The 13778-nt window shown below is 40.3% G+C and overlaps 1 long non-coding RNA gene across 1 annotated transcript in view; it reads left to right on the plus strand.

Moving 5' to 3' along the window:
- Positions 1-13300, plus strand: part of LOC114009294 (uncharacterized) — a 94369-nt gene extending 81069 nt beyond the window's left edge. The window contains exons 2-3 of the long non-coding RNA XR_003550739.1: positions 8155-8213; positions 13238-13300. This is a non-coding gene — a long non-coding RNA (uncharacterized LOC114009294). The remainder of the gene's footprint in view (positions 1-8154; positions 8214-13237) is intronic.
- Positions 13301-13778: the final 478 nt, after the last annotated feature.

A 13778-nucleotide genomic window follows, 5' to 3' on the forward strand; every position in this document is an offset into this window, starting at 1 on the left:
AGAACTTCTTGGAGATCTGGTCTGGTGCTGGTAAATTCTTTCAAGTTTTGTTTATCTGAGAATGTTCTTGTCTTTTCTTTCCATATGAAGGATAATCTTGCTGGGTACAGTATTATTGGTTGAAATTGCTTTTCACTTAGCACTTTTAGTATATTTCCCCATTCTTTCCTCACTCGCATTGTTTCTGATGAGAGGTCTACTATTAGCCTGGTGGGATAGCCTTTGTAGGTAACTCATTGTTTTTCTCTGGCCAATCTTAGTATCTTGTCTTTGTCTGTGGTTTTGGTCAATCTGGCTATAATGTGTCTTGGAGAAGATCTTCTTGGGTTGATTCTGTTTGGGTCCTTTGTAATTCTTGGGACTGGATCTTTGAGTGCCTCTCTAGGTTTGGAAAATTTCCTTGCAGTATTTCGTGGAATAGATTATCAATGCCCTCATGAGCCTCTTCGCTTTCTGGGATACCAATTATATGGATGTTTGGACGTTTGATGGTATCTAGTATTTCTCATATATTATTCTCATGATTTTTTGGCAATTTTCTCAGTTTTCATAGTGGATTCTTCTAGGCCAGCGATTCTATCTTCTACATCTGAGATTCAACTTTCTGTATGGTCTAGTCTGCTTTTAAGGGAGATTTTGACTTCCTGTATTATAGTCTTCATCTCTAACAATTCCATTTGATTCTTTTGTAAAGTGTGTAATTCCTCTTTTAGATCTTGCAAGAATTTCCTCACCTCCTGGAACTCGTCAGCATCTTTCTCCTGCCTCTTCTGCAGTTTATTGTCTCATTTCTCTTCCACCTCTATTAGCTTCGTCATTATGAATATTCTAAATTCTTTATATGACATTTCCCTGATTTCCATTGAACTGTCTGTGAATGAAGAAGAGTTATTCTGAGAGGTATTTTCTTGCTTTCCCATATTTCTTGTGACCCTGTGGTGATTTCTAGTCATCTGGTGGATGGCATGCTTCTTCCTAATTATTGGAATTCAATCCAGGCATTCAGGGGCATGCAGAAGGAGGTGATTTGGAATATCTTTGTCATTCCATTTTTATCCCTTTGTGCAGCAGATTCAGTGGGTATTGAGGAATATGTCAACTCTAATAGTATTTGGATGTTTGGCTATGATTCCCTTAGATCCATCTAGAAACATAGTGAATGGAGATTGAGGAGCAGAATGATGAGCTAAAAGAAAAAGGAAAGAAAACACACACACAGAGAAAGAGAGAGAGAGAGAGAAGAAACAGGGAGAAAAAGAAGGAAAAAAAAACCCAACATAATTAAAAAAAAAAAAAACATGTGGCATGCTTGCATGCCACGTGAAATCACTTGTTCTCAAGAGCCATTGAAGAGTCTTCTTCTGAAGGCCTCCCCCTTGCCTCTTCTGGAGGGGAGGAGGAAAGTGAATTATTAGCAAGATAAAAGAGGAGCTGAAAGCCAAGAGAACACTTTACCTTAAAAAATTTTAAAAAGGAAAAATCACAAAAAAGAGACAACAGAGACAGAGATAGACAAGGACAGAGACAGTATAGGGGCTTCCTACCACTCAAGTTTGGGGGCTTGGTCTGAATTATCAGTAGAAAATCTTCATTTCTCTTTTTTTCCTGAAATCACTAGTTCTCAGGGGCCATGCAGGAGTCTTTTTCTAAAGGTCTACCCCTTGCTTCTCCACTTGACTTTGGGGACTGGAGTTTTAATTATCAGTGGAAAATCTTCATTTCTCTCTCTCTCTCTCTCTCTCTCTCTTTTTGAATCATTAGTTCTCAGGGGCCATGCTGTTGTTTCAAGGAAGGTTTTGACTTTCTGTATTATAGCCTTCATCTCCAACAGTTCCATTTGATTCTTTTTTATGGTGTGTATTTCCTCTTTAAGTTCTCGCAAGAACTTCCTCACCCCCTGGAACTTGTCAGCTCTTTTTTTCTGGAGTTTGCTGTCTCTCTTCTTTTCCATCTCTGTTAGCTTTGTCACTATGAAAATTCTAAAGTCTTTTTATTTATTCATTTATTTTTTGAGAGTTTTTTTGCTATAGGGCACATACGCTCACCAGAAAGACAAAGAAACACAGAGAGACAATGCGAGAAATCATCCCCCTAGGGGGAATGGCCACACCACAATCCCTTCTCCTCCATTCTCCTCTTGAGATCTTGGGCACGCATGCACACACACCGAATGTGAGTTTCACGCCACCGTGTCCAAGACTTGAACTGTGATCAACTACATGGGAGTCTAGCAACATAGCCCTTACACCATCTGCTGCTCCCTTGATATTGTAATTTCTTTATCAGACATTTCTGTGATTTCCATTGTACTGTCTGTGGATGAAAAGGAGTTATTCTTTTCCCTTGGGGAAGAGATATATTCTTGGTTTTGCAAATTTCTTGTGCCTCTGCGGTGATTTCTAGTCATCTGATGGGGTTATTCATTTCTTCCTAATTTCTAGAAGTTCAATTTGAGTGATCAGACGCATGCGGGAGGAGGCGATCTTTAATCTCTTTGCTGTTTCATTTTTCTCCCTTTGTGCCACAGATTCAGTGGGGATTGAGAAATATGTTGACCCAAATAGTGTTTGAATGTTTGACTATGTTTCACTTAGAACTGTCTAGATACTCAGTGCATGGAGGCAGGATGACTTCTCAGCAGAACATTTTAATTTCCCTTATTCCCTGAAAGCACTAGATCTCAGCTCCCATGGAGGACTCTGATTTTATTTCTCAATAAAGTCAAATGGAATCTTCTTAGAATTTTAGAGGGTTGAAAGATGACTGACACTTGAGGGTTGAGCAGAGGATGTGGATTGCACGAAGAGATGAAGAAGGAATAGTGATGAATGAAAGGGGGGACACTAGACAAAGGCAGAGAAGAGTTAAAAGTAGAACATGGCTGGACAATGATCAGCTGATGACCACTGCAGAGAAGTCAGTGATGTGGAGCGACAAATCCAAGTAAAGTGTGGAGAGCAAGATCATGTGAGGGGTGAGGGTGGCCAACCCTATTAGCAACATCAGCTGCGGAAGGGCAGAGTAATGAGGTTGCAACCCATAGTTTCCAGCCTGGGTTAAATGAACATTGCTCGGTTTGTGTTTGCCTGGAAAAAACAGAAGGCATTATATAATTATGTAAGTACTTCGATAATACTACCATTTTACCACCTAAGAGTCCTAAGAACATTTTTTAAAAAAGTAACAAACCCAAAATTAAAAAAGAAGTAGATAACAAAACAACAAAAAAACTCACTCCAAGGTGACTCTTTGCTTTCTATGGCATTTTTGTCTGAGTTGTGTGACAATCATTGTAGGAAGACAGGAAGAGTGGTCATTTTCAGCGCTCTCTTTCAAGCCTATGCTAATGTCATCTGGTTGTCAGAGTCATTAAAAGTCAGTGCTGAGAGGAACTGCACGTATTACCTCCCCAGCACTGCACTACAACAGAGTGTCCTTGGGTGAGTCACTTTAGTCTGGGGAAGCTGGTGTGATTTCTCATCAGGATGAAGTTCTTGGATGAAATCATTGCTTCCATGCTTCATTGTGCCTTGACAGCTGGGGTGGACTCCACTTGGTTCAACTCCCCCTGGGCACAGCACAAGAAGGAAGTCGTGAGAACTTGGAACCCCCCTTCTCCCACCCACACCTTTGTACTTAACACAACAACCTGCCGTTTCGTGCCTGGTACAGAATGCCAGCATATCATAAGTTGCATGGCTGATTAGACTCGTATCTTACTTTTCCAATTGATTTGTCCAAGGTCAGAATAAAACTGCTCTCAGAACAATTTCTACTTAAAAGTCACAAAAGTTTAAACTGTATGGATTCACAGCTGGGTTTTGGTTTTAACTGTTAATTACAAACCACTTGTGGAACAGTAACTCTCAATCAGAGGTGAGTGGGCTTCTCGAACCCCAGAGTGCTGGGCCCTATCACCAGAGTTCCTGAGTCAGCAGGTCTGGGGGAAGGGGCTGAAAATCTGAGTTTGTCACAAGTTCCAAGTGAACTGCTGGTCTGGTGACTACCCTTTGAGAACCCCTGTTGTGTTCTTACTCTGGTCTTCACATTACACTTGACTTACTTTCTCTAAGCTTCAGTTTTCTCATTCATTCAATAGGGACAAACATTCAACAAATTCTGATTAGATTTATAAAGAAAAAGAAAAAAGAAAGAGAAAAGAGAAAAACATAAGAACAAGGTTTTTCTATATTTTTCTCGTGGGATTTTTTTTTTTTTTCTAAGCCATACTAGAGTGCAGGGAGAATGATCATTTTAAACATCATTTCAAGCATCAGTTAAGTGACCTAACTGGTAGTCACAATGTTTTAAATCTCCCTGGTCGAAAGGACTATATGGTTTTATGCCCCCAAATCCTGATCTCAATCTCCTGGAAACCTCTTCTGTTAGAATTCCGTAGGTCAGAAATAGATCACATTGCTACTCTTAGAACCACCTCATTTAACGTTCCGGTCTCTTTGCTTAAGATGTCATTGATTTCAGAACTCGAGGATTGCCGTTTATCAAGATTGTGGGGAAAGCATTTGATTGTAGGACTCTGACAGTTCTAGGTTAAAATCATGGCTATATTACTTACTAGCTTTTTTTTTTTTTAAATAAATCTTACCAGCTTTTGAACTTGGACAAATGACTTGAACACACTGAAATCCAATGTCTCATCTCTAATATGGAAATAGGAATAAAACTTATCTCCCAGGATGGTTGTGAGAATTTAATGACATCAGGGACCAGCAGTTAGCATAATGGCTATGTTGCCAAACTCCCATGTAGCCGAACGTGGTTCGAGTCCCGGACCCAGTGGGTTAAACTCATGCCTGGCACATGTGTGTGCATGCCCAAGATTCTGAGAGGAGAAGGGATTGTGGCATGGCCCATCCCCCCTGGGGGTGATTTCTTGCTTTCTGTCTCTCTGTCTCTCTCTGTCTTTCTGGTGAACGCACACACCCTATGGCAAAAACCTCTCCAAAAAAAAAGAATTTAATGAAATCAGTGATATAAATGCTTGACATACTTCAGGACACACACTGAAGAGTCAATCAACAGTAGTTACTGTGTACTTGGAAATGCCAAAGCAACGAGATAGTTAAGTCCTCAAACCTACCTGAACTGAATCACACCAAAGTAGGCAATTAAGATATGAAAGCAATAACTCAAATTACCAAGAAAAGAAAAGAAAAAAAACCAGCCCTTTTTTCCTAGATAAAAACTCTGCATTTCCTTTTTGAAAGCAAGGGGTGAGCACCACACTGTCCCTGGAAGACAAAGGGGAACAGCTGGCACATCCTAGGGAGGTGCCATCTCAGCGGCTCTAAGTGGCCGAGCGCATCTGCAACAGCAGCAGCCTTTGCAGCAGACCCTTTGCCAGATCTGAGAGGTGGAAGGCAAGTCAGAGGGGCAGAGAAGGGAGGGAGAACAAGGAGAGAGCAAAGGAGACTTAGCAATTATCTCCAGAGACTGTGTTTAGAATGTGATGTTCCTCTCCGCCCCCTCTCCTTTTCATGTTGTAATTTTCTTCGCAGAAAAGAACACAATGGAGAACATGTTCCAGACTGGTGAGCTTGCTGCTAACTCCAACAACCCAGACATGGGAACAGATAAGGGAACAAACAGAGGCTATACAGTATTTTTTCCCCTGTGAAATTGCAGAGATCGAAGCTAAGGAATCCAGTTAAACTCGCACATTGTATTATCTTCTCATTTCATGGTTTCTGTATGATTTGTCCTTGATGCCGAGCAAGTTTCAATAGCTGCTTTTGTGCCTGGGGGGGTGGGTGGTGGTGGTCAGAAGGGCTGCCTCAGTCAAGGAATGTGCCCTCAGCCCTCATCCTTTGTAGAGGCTGGGAATGGGCCTGACTTGCATGGTTTGCTGCACATGGATTCCTAAATAGAAGTTTAATTGTCCATATTTTCTTCTCACCCTTCTATAGAAAGTGAAGGGATTCTAGACTCATGGCTCAGTCTGATACCAAACGTAATTGGAAGAGCACAGAACAGGGATGGAGGGGAGTATCGTAATGCGGGGTGCACTGTGATTTCTTGGCCTTTATCCACTGTCTTTCACCCATTCCCCTCTTTTTTGTACTCTCTCACCTGCCACTGTGTCTAGCCTAATATTTTTCAACTTCAAGCCCAAATGAGCAGCTAGTTTGCATTTTAACATACATCACCAAATTGCCCTCCAAAAAGGTTGTATATTTCTTCCAGCAGAATTTAAATGTCTAATCATAACGTCCATTTTCTTTCTCTCTTTTTTTTTGTACTCATATGCACTGATACAGAGTGGCTTTCCCAGAATATTTCTTGGCGCCATTAAATAAATTAAGTGCATACTCTATGGAATATTATTTAGCCATTAAAAAAAAAAACAAAAACAAAAAAAACAAGACCCTGGCATTTGATAGAAAGTGGTCAGATATGGAGGATCTATTGCTGAGTGAAGCAAGCCAGGATACGAAAGAAAGATATTGTATGTATCCAGAATATATACCGACTATCTGCACTTTATGGTAGAGATTGAAATACTGGAGGGCATAAAAGCAGTGAAAATAGTTATGGATGATGAAGACAGTGTGGAACGGGGTGGGGGAGAAGGGAAGAGTATAGAGAAGGATAGCAAGAGAACAAATCGAGAGGTGTGACATTAGCAGGACACAGAAATGGTTTATTAATTGTTGATGATAACATGTATAGTATTCTCAACTGGACTGGTCTGAGAGGTATTTCATGTTGAGTAAATTCTCTTTACAAGCCGAATGATATATAGTGATTGAATGTTTAAAAAATAATGAGAATAAATAATAATAATCTGAAAAAATGATGAAAAGCTATTTGATGATGATGTAGATAGTAATGTCTTTGTATTGACTGATATGCACAGTAATCATGCTGGGAAAAGAAATTTAATACACTGTAAAGATATATGCAATTAAATGTAATATAAAATTATGAAAATAGATAAAATAATAAAATAATTAAGTGCTGTCCTGCTAAACCTTTTTTTTCTGAAAGACCCTATAATCTTTGAGAGGCCATACAGCACAAAGATCTATTTGTTCTAACTCAGGCCATTCTAGACTAGCCAACTCCCAAGAGCAGCTGAGTCCAGACTATGTTAGAAAGGTCCATCCAACCTCCTGACTTAAGAAAGCTAAGAAATGTTTATTGTTTTAAGCTGCTACAATTTATTGATCAGAAGCTGAAAAATGTAGAGACACAATGATGAATGAAATATTATCCCTGCTCTTGAATGTGCCATGAGTGTTTAAAATGAGATTAAGATGTAAAAGTACTGCAATGTCTTACTGAAATTCACTTCTAAAGTAAAACGTAGGCTCTTTTGTTGAAAAATAGTTGCCGTCCAAGTCCTCAGTTAGAAAAATGAAAGAGTAGAACTGGTACAGGTCTGACTGCTTGACCAATGTTATAGCCCCATTGGCTCCTGAACTTTCCCATGCAAAAGTTCTTCAGTGCAGTGTTGATTGGCTGACCAGAATCACAATTCCACAGGCTCTCTGCTTGCAGGTTGATTTAGCTTTAGGTCACTAAGCTCTCTCAAGTGCATGTACCCTGCAGGCAAACTTACATAACAAATGTTAGGTCTTTCTTTCTTAGGCTGGTCTGGTCATTTACTATCCTATTTATTCGTGTATTTAATTGTAAGCAGGTGCAGATGCTCCCCAAAGAGTGTAAGAATGAGAAAAAGAAAGCACATCTCAATAGGATGGGGTTGCACTACAATCCTTTCCCTCCTTTTCTCCATTCCATTAAGATTTTGGGCATGTATGCACAGATGCCCAGCTTGTTTTTCAGGCTGGCTGGGACATGATTGAACTGCACTTGGCCATGTGGGACCGGATTCTCTATGCACAATGCTAAACCTTTACACTATGAGCTGGCCCTAGCTGGTAACTATTTTAAAAATATATCTGGAGTGGAGCTAGCAGATGACATAGTGGTTATGCCACTGGACTCCCACGTGGCCAACCACAGTCTGAGTCCCAGACCTGGGACTTTAAAATCAGGCCAGGTGCATGTGCGTGCATGCCCAAGATCCTAGGAGGAGAATGGAGGAGAAGGGATTGCAGTGTGGTCGTCCCCTAACTCAGGTGATTTCTCACCTTCCCTCTCACTATTTCTGTCTCTCTCTCTCTCCAGTGAGCACATGTGACCTAAGGAGAAAAACCTCTTATTTTGAGCTACATGACAGTTAGAAGGTGAGTATTTCTTACAGGAACAATTAGGACAAGTTAGGCAAGCAAAAATAGGTTTTACTTTAACAGGAAAACAAATAATATTTCAGTAAGTCTACTCAAATTTCTTCCTTGATTTCATGTCTATTTTACAGGTGGGAAAAACTAAGGTATGAAAAAGTGTTATGGAGGCAGCCAGTGGCATAGTGGTGAAGGTGGCCAGATCCCACACTGCCTATTACATGGCAACTTGAAAAAAAAAAAAATGTTGGGTCCATATGTGTGTGCATGTCCAAAATCCAAAGAGGAGAATGGAGAAGATGGGATTGCAGCAAACCATTGCTACTGGGGGATGTTTCCTCACATTGGCAGTGCTAAGAGGAGAATTCCGAGACATGACTGTCTTCTAAGTATTTATTCAGAGGAAAATTGTTAGTAGAAAGACATTTCCTTCCCTATCCCCAGTTCTCCTTTTAAATAATTTAAAGAAAAAATTTAATAATGATTTTGCAATGTGAAAGGTATAAAAATTTCTTTGTCCTCGTTGAGCTTACACATTATTTGATGAGCTGGGACACAAATGTCCAGAATTTCAGTAACAGTGTGAGAATGTAGGGGCAATGCAACCACAGTTGCAAATGTGTCCCTCACAGATACCAATCCTATCACTAGACTTCAGTTCCTCAAGTTCAGGGCCTGCATCTCATTCAGGATTGTATCTTAGGACTAGGAGGGTATCTGGGAGATATTAGGGCCTCAATAAATAAATAAATAAATAAATAAATAAATAAATAAATAAATAGTCTAGAAAATTAACATAATCTGACTTTGCTGTGACTTTGAGAAGACCCTTTCTTTCTTCTTTCTCTTTCTTTCGAAATTCTGCTAAGAGCATGTGTGCTCACTGGCAAGAGACAGGGAGAGAAATAAAAAAAGTGAAAAGGTATCCCCCATGGGAGATTGTCATGTCACAATCCCGTTCATCTTCATATCTTCTTTTGGGATTTTGGACACACACACACACACACACACACACACACATGCTTGGCATGGTTTTCAAGCTACTGAGTTCAAGACTCAAACTGTGAAGTTGGCTCTTTGGATCCAGTCACCTTATTCACATGCCTCTGACTGGCCCTAAGGAAGACTATTTATAAAGGACATTCCTTTTATTCTTTCTTATTGCTTTTTTTTGGTTTGTTTTAACTTTATTTGACAAATAGAATCAGATTATTTCATGTCTATGAAGGGGAGAAGAACTAACATTTACCAAATACCACGGCTAGGTGCTGTATTAGGCCTGTTATGTTCTTAATGACATTTAATCCTCACAGTGACCAAGCAGGCAGATTTTATTACTGACATTGACAGATGTAAATACTGGGGCTCAGAGAGGTTAAGTAATCAGTTAAACATTACACAGTGAACATGTAGTAGAATAGACAATTTAAGCATTTTAAAACCTACTCTTTTTTTCCCTCTTCAATGGTAACATTCTCTCTGGAATATTGTCCAGATTGGGATGAGCAGATGGTGTAATGGTTATGTTGCTGGACTCCCATATAGTTGACCTTGGTTCCAGTCCTGGACTAGGTGGCTTAAACTCATGCCTGGTGCATGTGTGTGCATGCTCAAAATCCCGAGAGAGGAATGGAGGAATAGGGATTGTGACATGGCCATGCCCCCTGGGGGAGTGATTTCTCTCTTTCTATCTCTCTGTCTATCTCTGTGTCTTTGGTGGTCACATATGTCCTATAGCAAAAATCTCTCCAAGAAAGTAAAAAATTAAAAAAAAAAATCTACATCAACTCTTTATCCAATGACTAATATGTAAATCTTTTTAACTTGCCGATAATTGAAAGAATTCCAATGAGAGAGGAGGAAAACCACCATCCAGAGAAGACTCATGTGCTTTCCGGCCTGAAAAGAGTTGGAGTCACATGGTTTATGGAATCCTGGGGGGCAGTTTGCATGTGGAGATGTAATGATAGGGTCCCCAAGCATTCCTGGATTGAAGAGTTTATGCATGTCTTCCTGCTTTCTCCAGCTGTACTTGCCTCTGATCTAATTATATGCTCTGGGTACAGATGCCTCCAGAATTGCAGGCCATATCTTGCTTCCCAGGAAGTGTTATTGGTTAGACGACACTCAGCTGTGGAATGCAGGGGAGGGAAAAGAAAGATATAGGCTTGTTCCTTAGCAATGGAGGTAGACTTAAATCATAGTGTGCCAAGAGTCATTTATTCGTTCATTCAGAAATACTTAGTGATTATGCTGGTGGACAGTGTTTCTGTTCACCTTTAGAGAACATGTTCACTCAGAGTATACCAATTCTCCTGGACTTGACTATTTGTCTAAAGTTTGGCATATAAGCTATGTTAGTCAAGAATCCAAATATAAAAATATGGACATTTAGTGAGACAGTGTCTCTCAGATCTTGAGTTGAAAAGATCTTGAAAACTAGGACTGCCTCATACTGAGACAGTTTGTCTGAGAGGAAAACCAGCATAGAACTCAGATCTGAGACATGGAGAGAAATGAGTGTTTAAACAGCTGGATCCTACCATCCCTGAGTCACCTGGCTTTTGAGGCTACGTAGAAAAAATATCCTTATTGAGACCAGCAGATGGAGTAATGACTAAGTCACTGGACGCTATGCAGTAGACCATGTTTCAAGTCCTGGACCTGGTGGCTTAAAACTCACACTGACTGTGTCTATGTGTGCCCAAAATCCTGAGAGGAGAATGCAGAAGAAAAGATGGTGGAATGGCCATTCCCCCGAGAGGGGTGATTTCTCACTTGCTGTCTCTCTGTCTCTCTCTGGCCAGTGCATGTACCCTATAACAAATACCTCAAAAAAAAATAAATAAAAGAGAAGATAACCTGATTGCATGAAGGATATTATCACTAGATGCAGGAATTGAAAATACAGGAACAGGAACTCCTTACTGTCTTCAACTTAAAATTGATATCAGAGACAGTAAGCAGAGAGTTTGGAGTCAGAGCTGTGGGACTGAATCCTAGACCTGTTTGTTCCTTCAGAATTTCATTTTGGGCTCTACTGATCTGACCTCAGGAATTGAAACAACAAAAATTGCTCTTCTCATCCCATAATACACTCTCAAGCTAGTGGAGCATGTGAACTAACAGGCTACATAATATTTTGGACAATTAATTGACTTCTCTGAACATCAGTATGTTTATCTGTAAATGGGGGAGAGTGAGAACCAAGGAGCTGTTGGTTATGAAAGCACTTAGTATATACAAAAAGCCCATTCTCCAAAGCTCTGCAAAAGCAGGGTCTGTCTTGGCCACCACTGTATCATTTAAGTGCTCACAATCTTAAGTAAGTGCTAAGTGCCTAATGACCACACAGTTAATGCTCAACATGCTTGTTGAGAGAATAAAATATGTTACTTACCAAATCTTTTTCAGCTTGATACTCATGAAGTCTTCTTTTCCTATTTATAATCTGCCTTAAAAATGTACCACCAGAGGGACCAGCAGTTAGCATAATGGCTATGTCGCTGAGTTCCCATGTAGTTGACCACGATTCGAGTCCTGAACCTGGTGGCTTAAACTCATGCTGGGCGTGTGTGCATGAGTGCCCGAGATCCCAAGAGGAGAATGGAGGATAAGGGATTGTGGCATGGCCATCCCTCCTGGGGGGTGATTTCTCACTTTCTATCACTCTGTTTCTCTCTGTCTTTCTGGTGAGTGCATGTGACCTATAGCAAAAAAAAAAAAAAAAGAGGTATCACCAGAGAGGGTTTTCTTCCTTTGCCTTGAGTTTCCTGGAGATATTTTGATCCCAACCTGTATCAGCTAGCTATTGCTGCACAACAAAGCACAATACTCATACTTAAATAAACAGACTTTTTTTTCTGTTGAGCCTATGGGTAGGTGGACAGTTTTGCTGATTCTGGCTGGCTTGACTGATCCTCTCTGTTCTTGTGCAACAGATGCCAGCTGTGGAATGGTGGGTGCAGAGTGGACTCAGGTGGATTAACTGCCATTCTTCAACAGGCTAGCCCGAGTTTGTGTTCTTGTTGGTGGCATGTTTCCCAAAGACTGCTGAATTGCTGAAGGCCGCTAGGCCCTGGCACGGAACAGCTCATTTCCTTTATATTCTATTTTCCAAACTAAGGCATAAAGCCAACTCACATTCAAGGAGTGGGGATCTAGACTCCATCTCTTAATGAGGGAGCTACAAAGTAATACTGCCAGGAGGATGCAGGGAGGATAGAAATTGGAGCATTATGTATTAATCTATCAAAAAACATTTGAGTAAAGGTGGGAAAGTGACTTCATGCTGTAAACTCAGAAAAGGAAAAATGTGGATCCTCTACCCTGTTATCTCATCATCCAATCCCTGCTCTTCTTGCCTCCTGACATTGCCCTAGGGTTACTTTCATGATCTCTGCTCTCTGGACAATGAGGGAGTTCTAAACAGATATTCTTACAAACCAATTTGAAGACATTTAGTGCTGACTATTTCTCCAGTGCTGTGTTAACCTCAGAGAATATAGTCCCTTACTTCCGGACTTCAACCCAGTAGGAGATATAGAAATATACATTGCTACATATAGGGGAGACTGATAAATGCTTCTATGCTTTCTGCAAATCATACTCCCCTTTATTACTAAGACTGTTTAAATAAAATTCTTAGTGTTGCCTACAAAATAATGACTCGATTTCGTGAACTGGTATTTAAGGTAATTTATAAATCATCCCTCATCTCTCTTTCTAGGCTCTTGACCCATTACCTCTGAGATGGAATCCACTAGTTCTATTGCACCAGAATCTTTAGTGTATCCTATAGGTCTCTTACTGCATTTATTTTCATGTAACATTCTCTCTGCCTAAATATTCTTTCCTTTCATCTTTGGCTGTTAAAAATCCATTTCAAATTGTTAAGATGCTACTCAATATTAGACTCCCCCACAAAGTGTTCCCTTTTTAAACTACTTGCAATTATTCTCTTTTTCTTTTTCCTAATCAATTCCTCACTCTAATAGGGTCATATTCTTGTGTTTTTATTATGCTAGATTGCAGCCCCCTGAGGTCTGGCCTGTTTCTTACCTGTGCAGCCCTCAAGTTACCAGGCATGTCTGCTTCATGGTAGGTGCTGAGTCAATGCTATTACCCTGACCTGAGCATTTCCCCTCTTATCTCCACCTGCTCTACAACTCAGCCTTCAATCTCAGTGTTGGTGAGAGTCAAGGCCACTTTCCAGGAGTCTTTGTAGTCAACAGTGTAACATGCACTTGAGTTGGGATCTGCTTCTGGCCAGTGAATTGGCATGAGCTATAAACAGTCCTGTTCTGTAACAGGTATCCAGTTCCTAACTAGAATCCTTCCTCCAGCCACTTTTCTGAGATTTGAACTCACATTGCCTTTATTTTTAAGTGCCTAGCCATTTGAAAGAGGATTATGGTTGCTTTTGGTCTATTACTGTGTTTATGAACGGTCCCTGGAAACCCACCATCCCGATTCTGATAACACACATTGTGTAGATGAAGATCCTGCTTTATTCCAAACTTGAAACTCCTTATTGTAGAAGAGTGGCTTTCAAACTTCCGTGTTAGA

The sequence above is a fragment of the Tupaia chinensis genome, unplaced genomic scaffold, assembly GCF_000334495.1.
Source record: "Tupaia chinensis unplaced genomic scaffold, TupChi_1.0 Scaffold000513_1, whole genome shotgun sequence".
Lineage (NCBI taxonomy): Eukaryota > Metazoa > Chordata > Mammalia > Scandentia > Tupaiidae > Tupaia > Tupaia belangeri.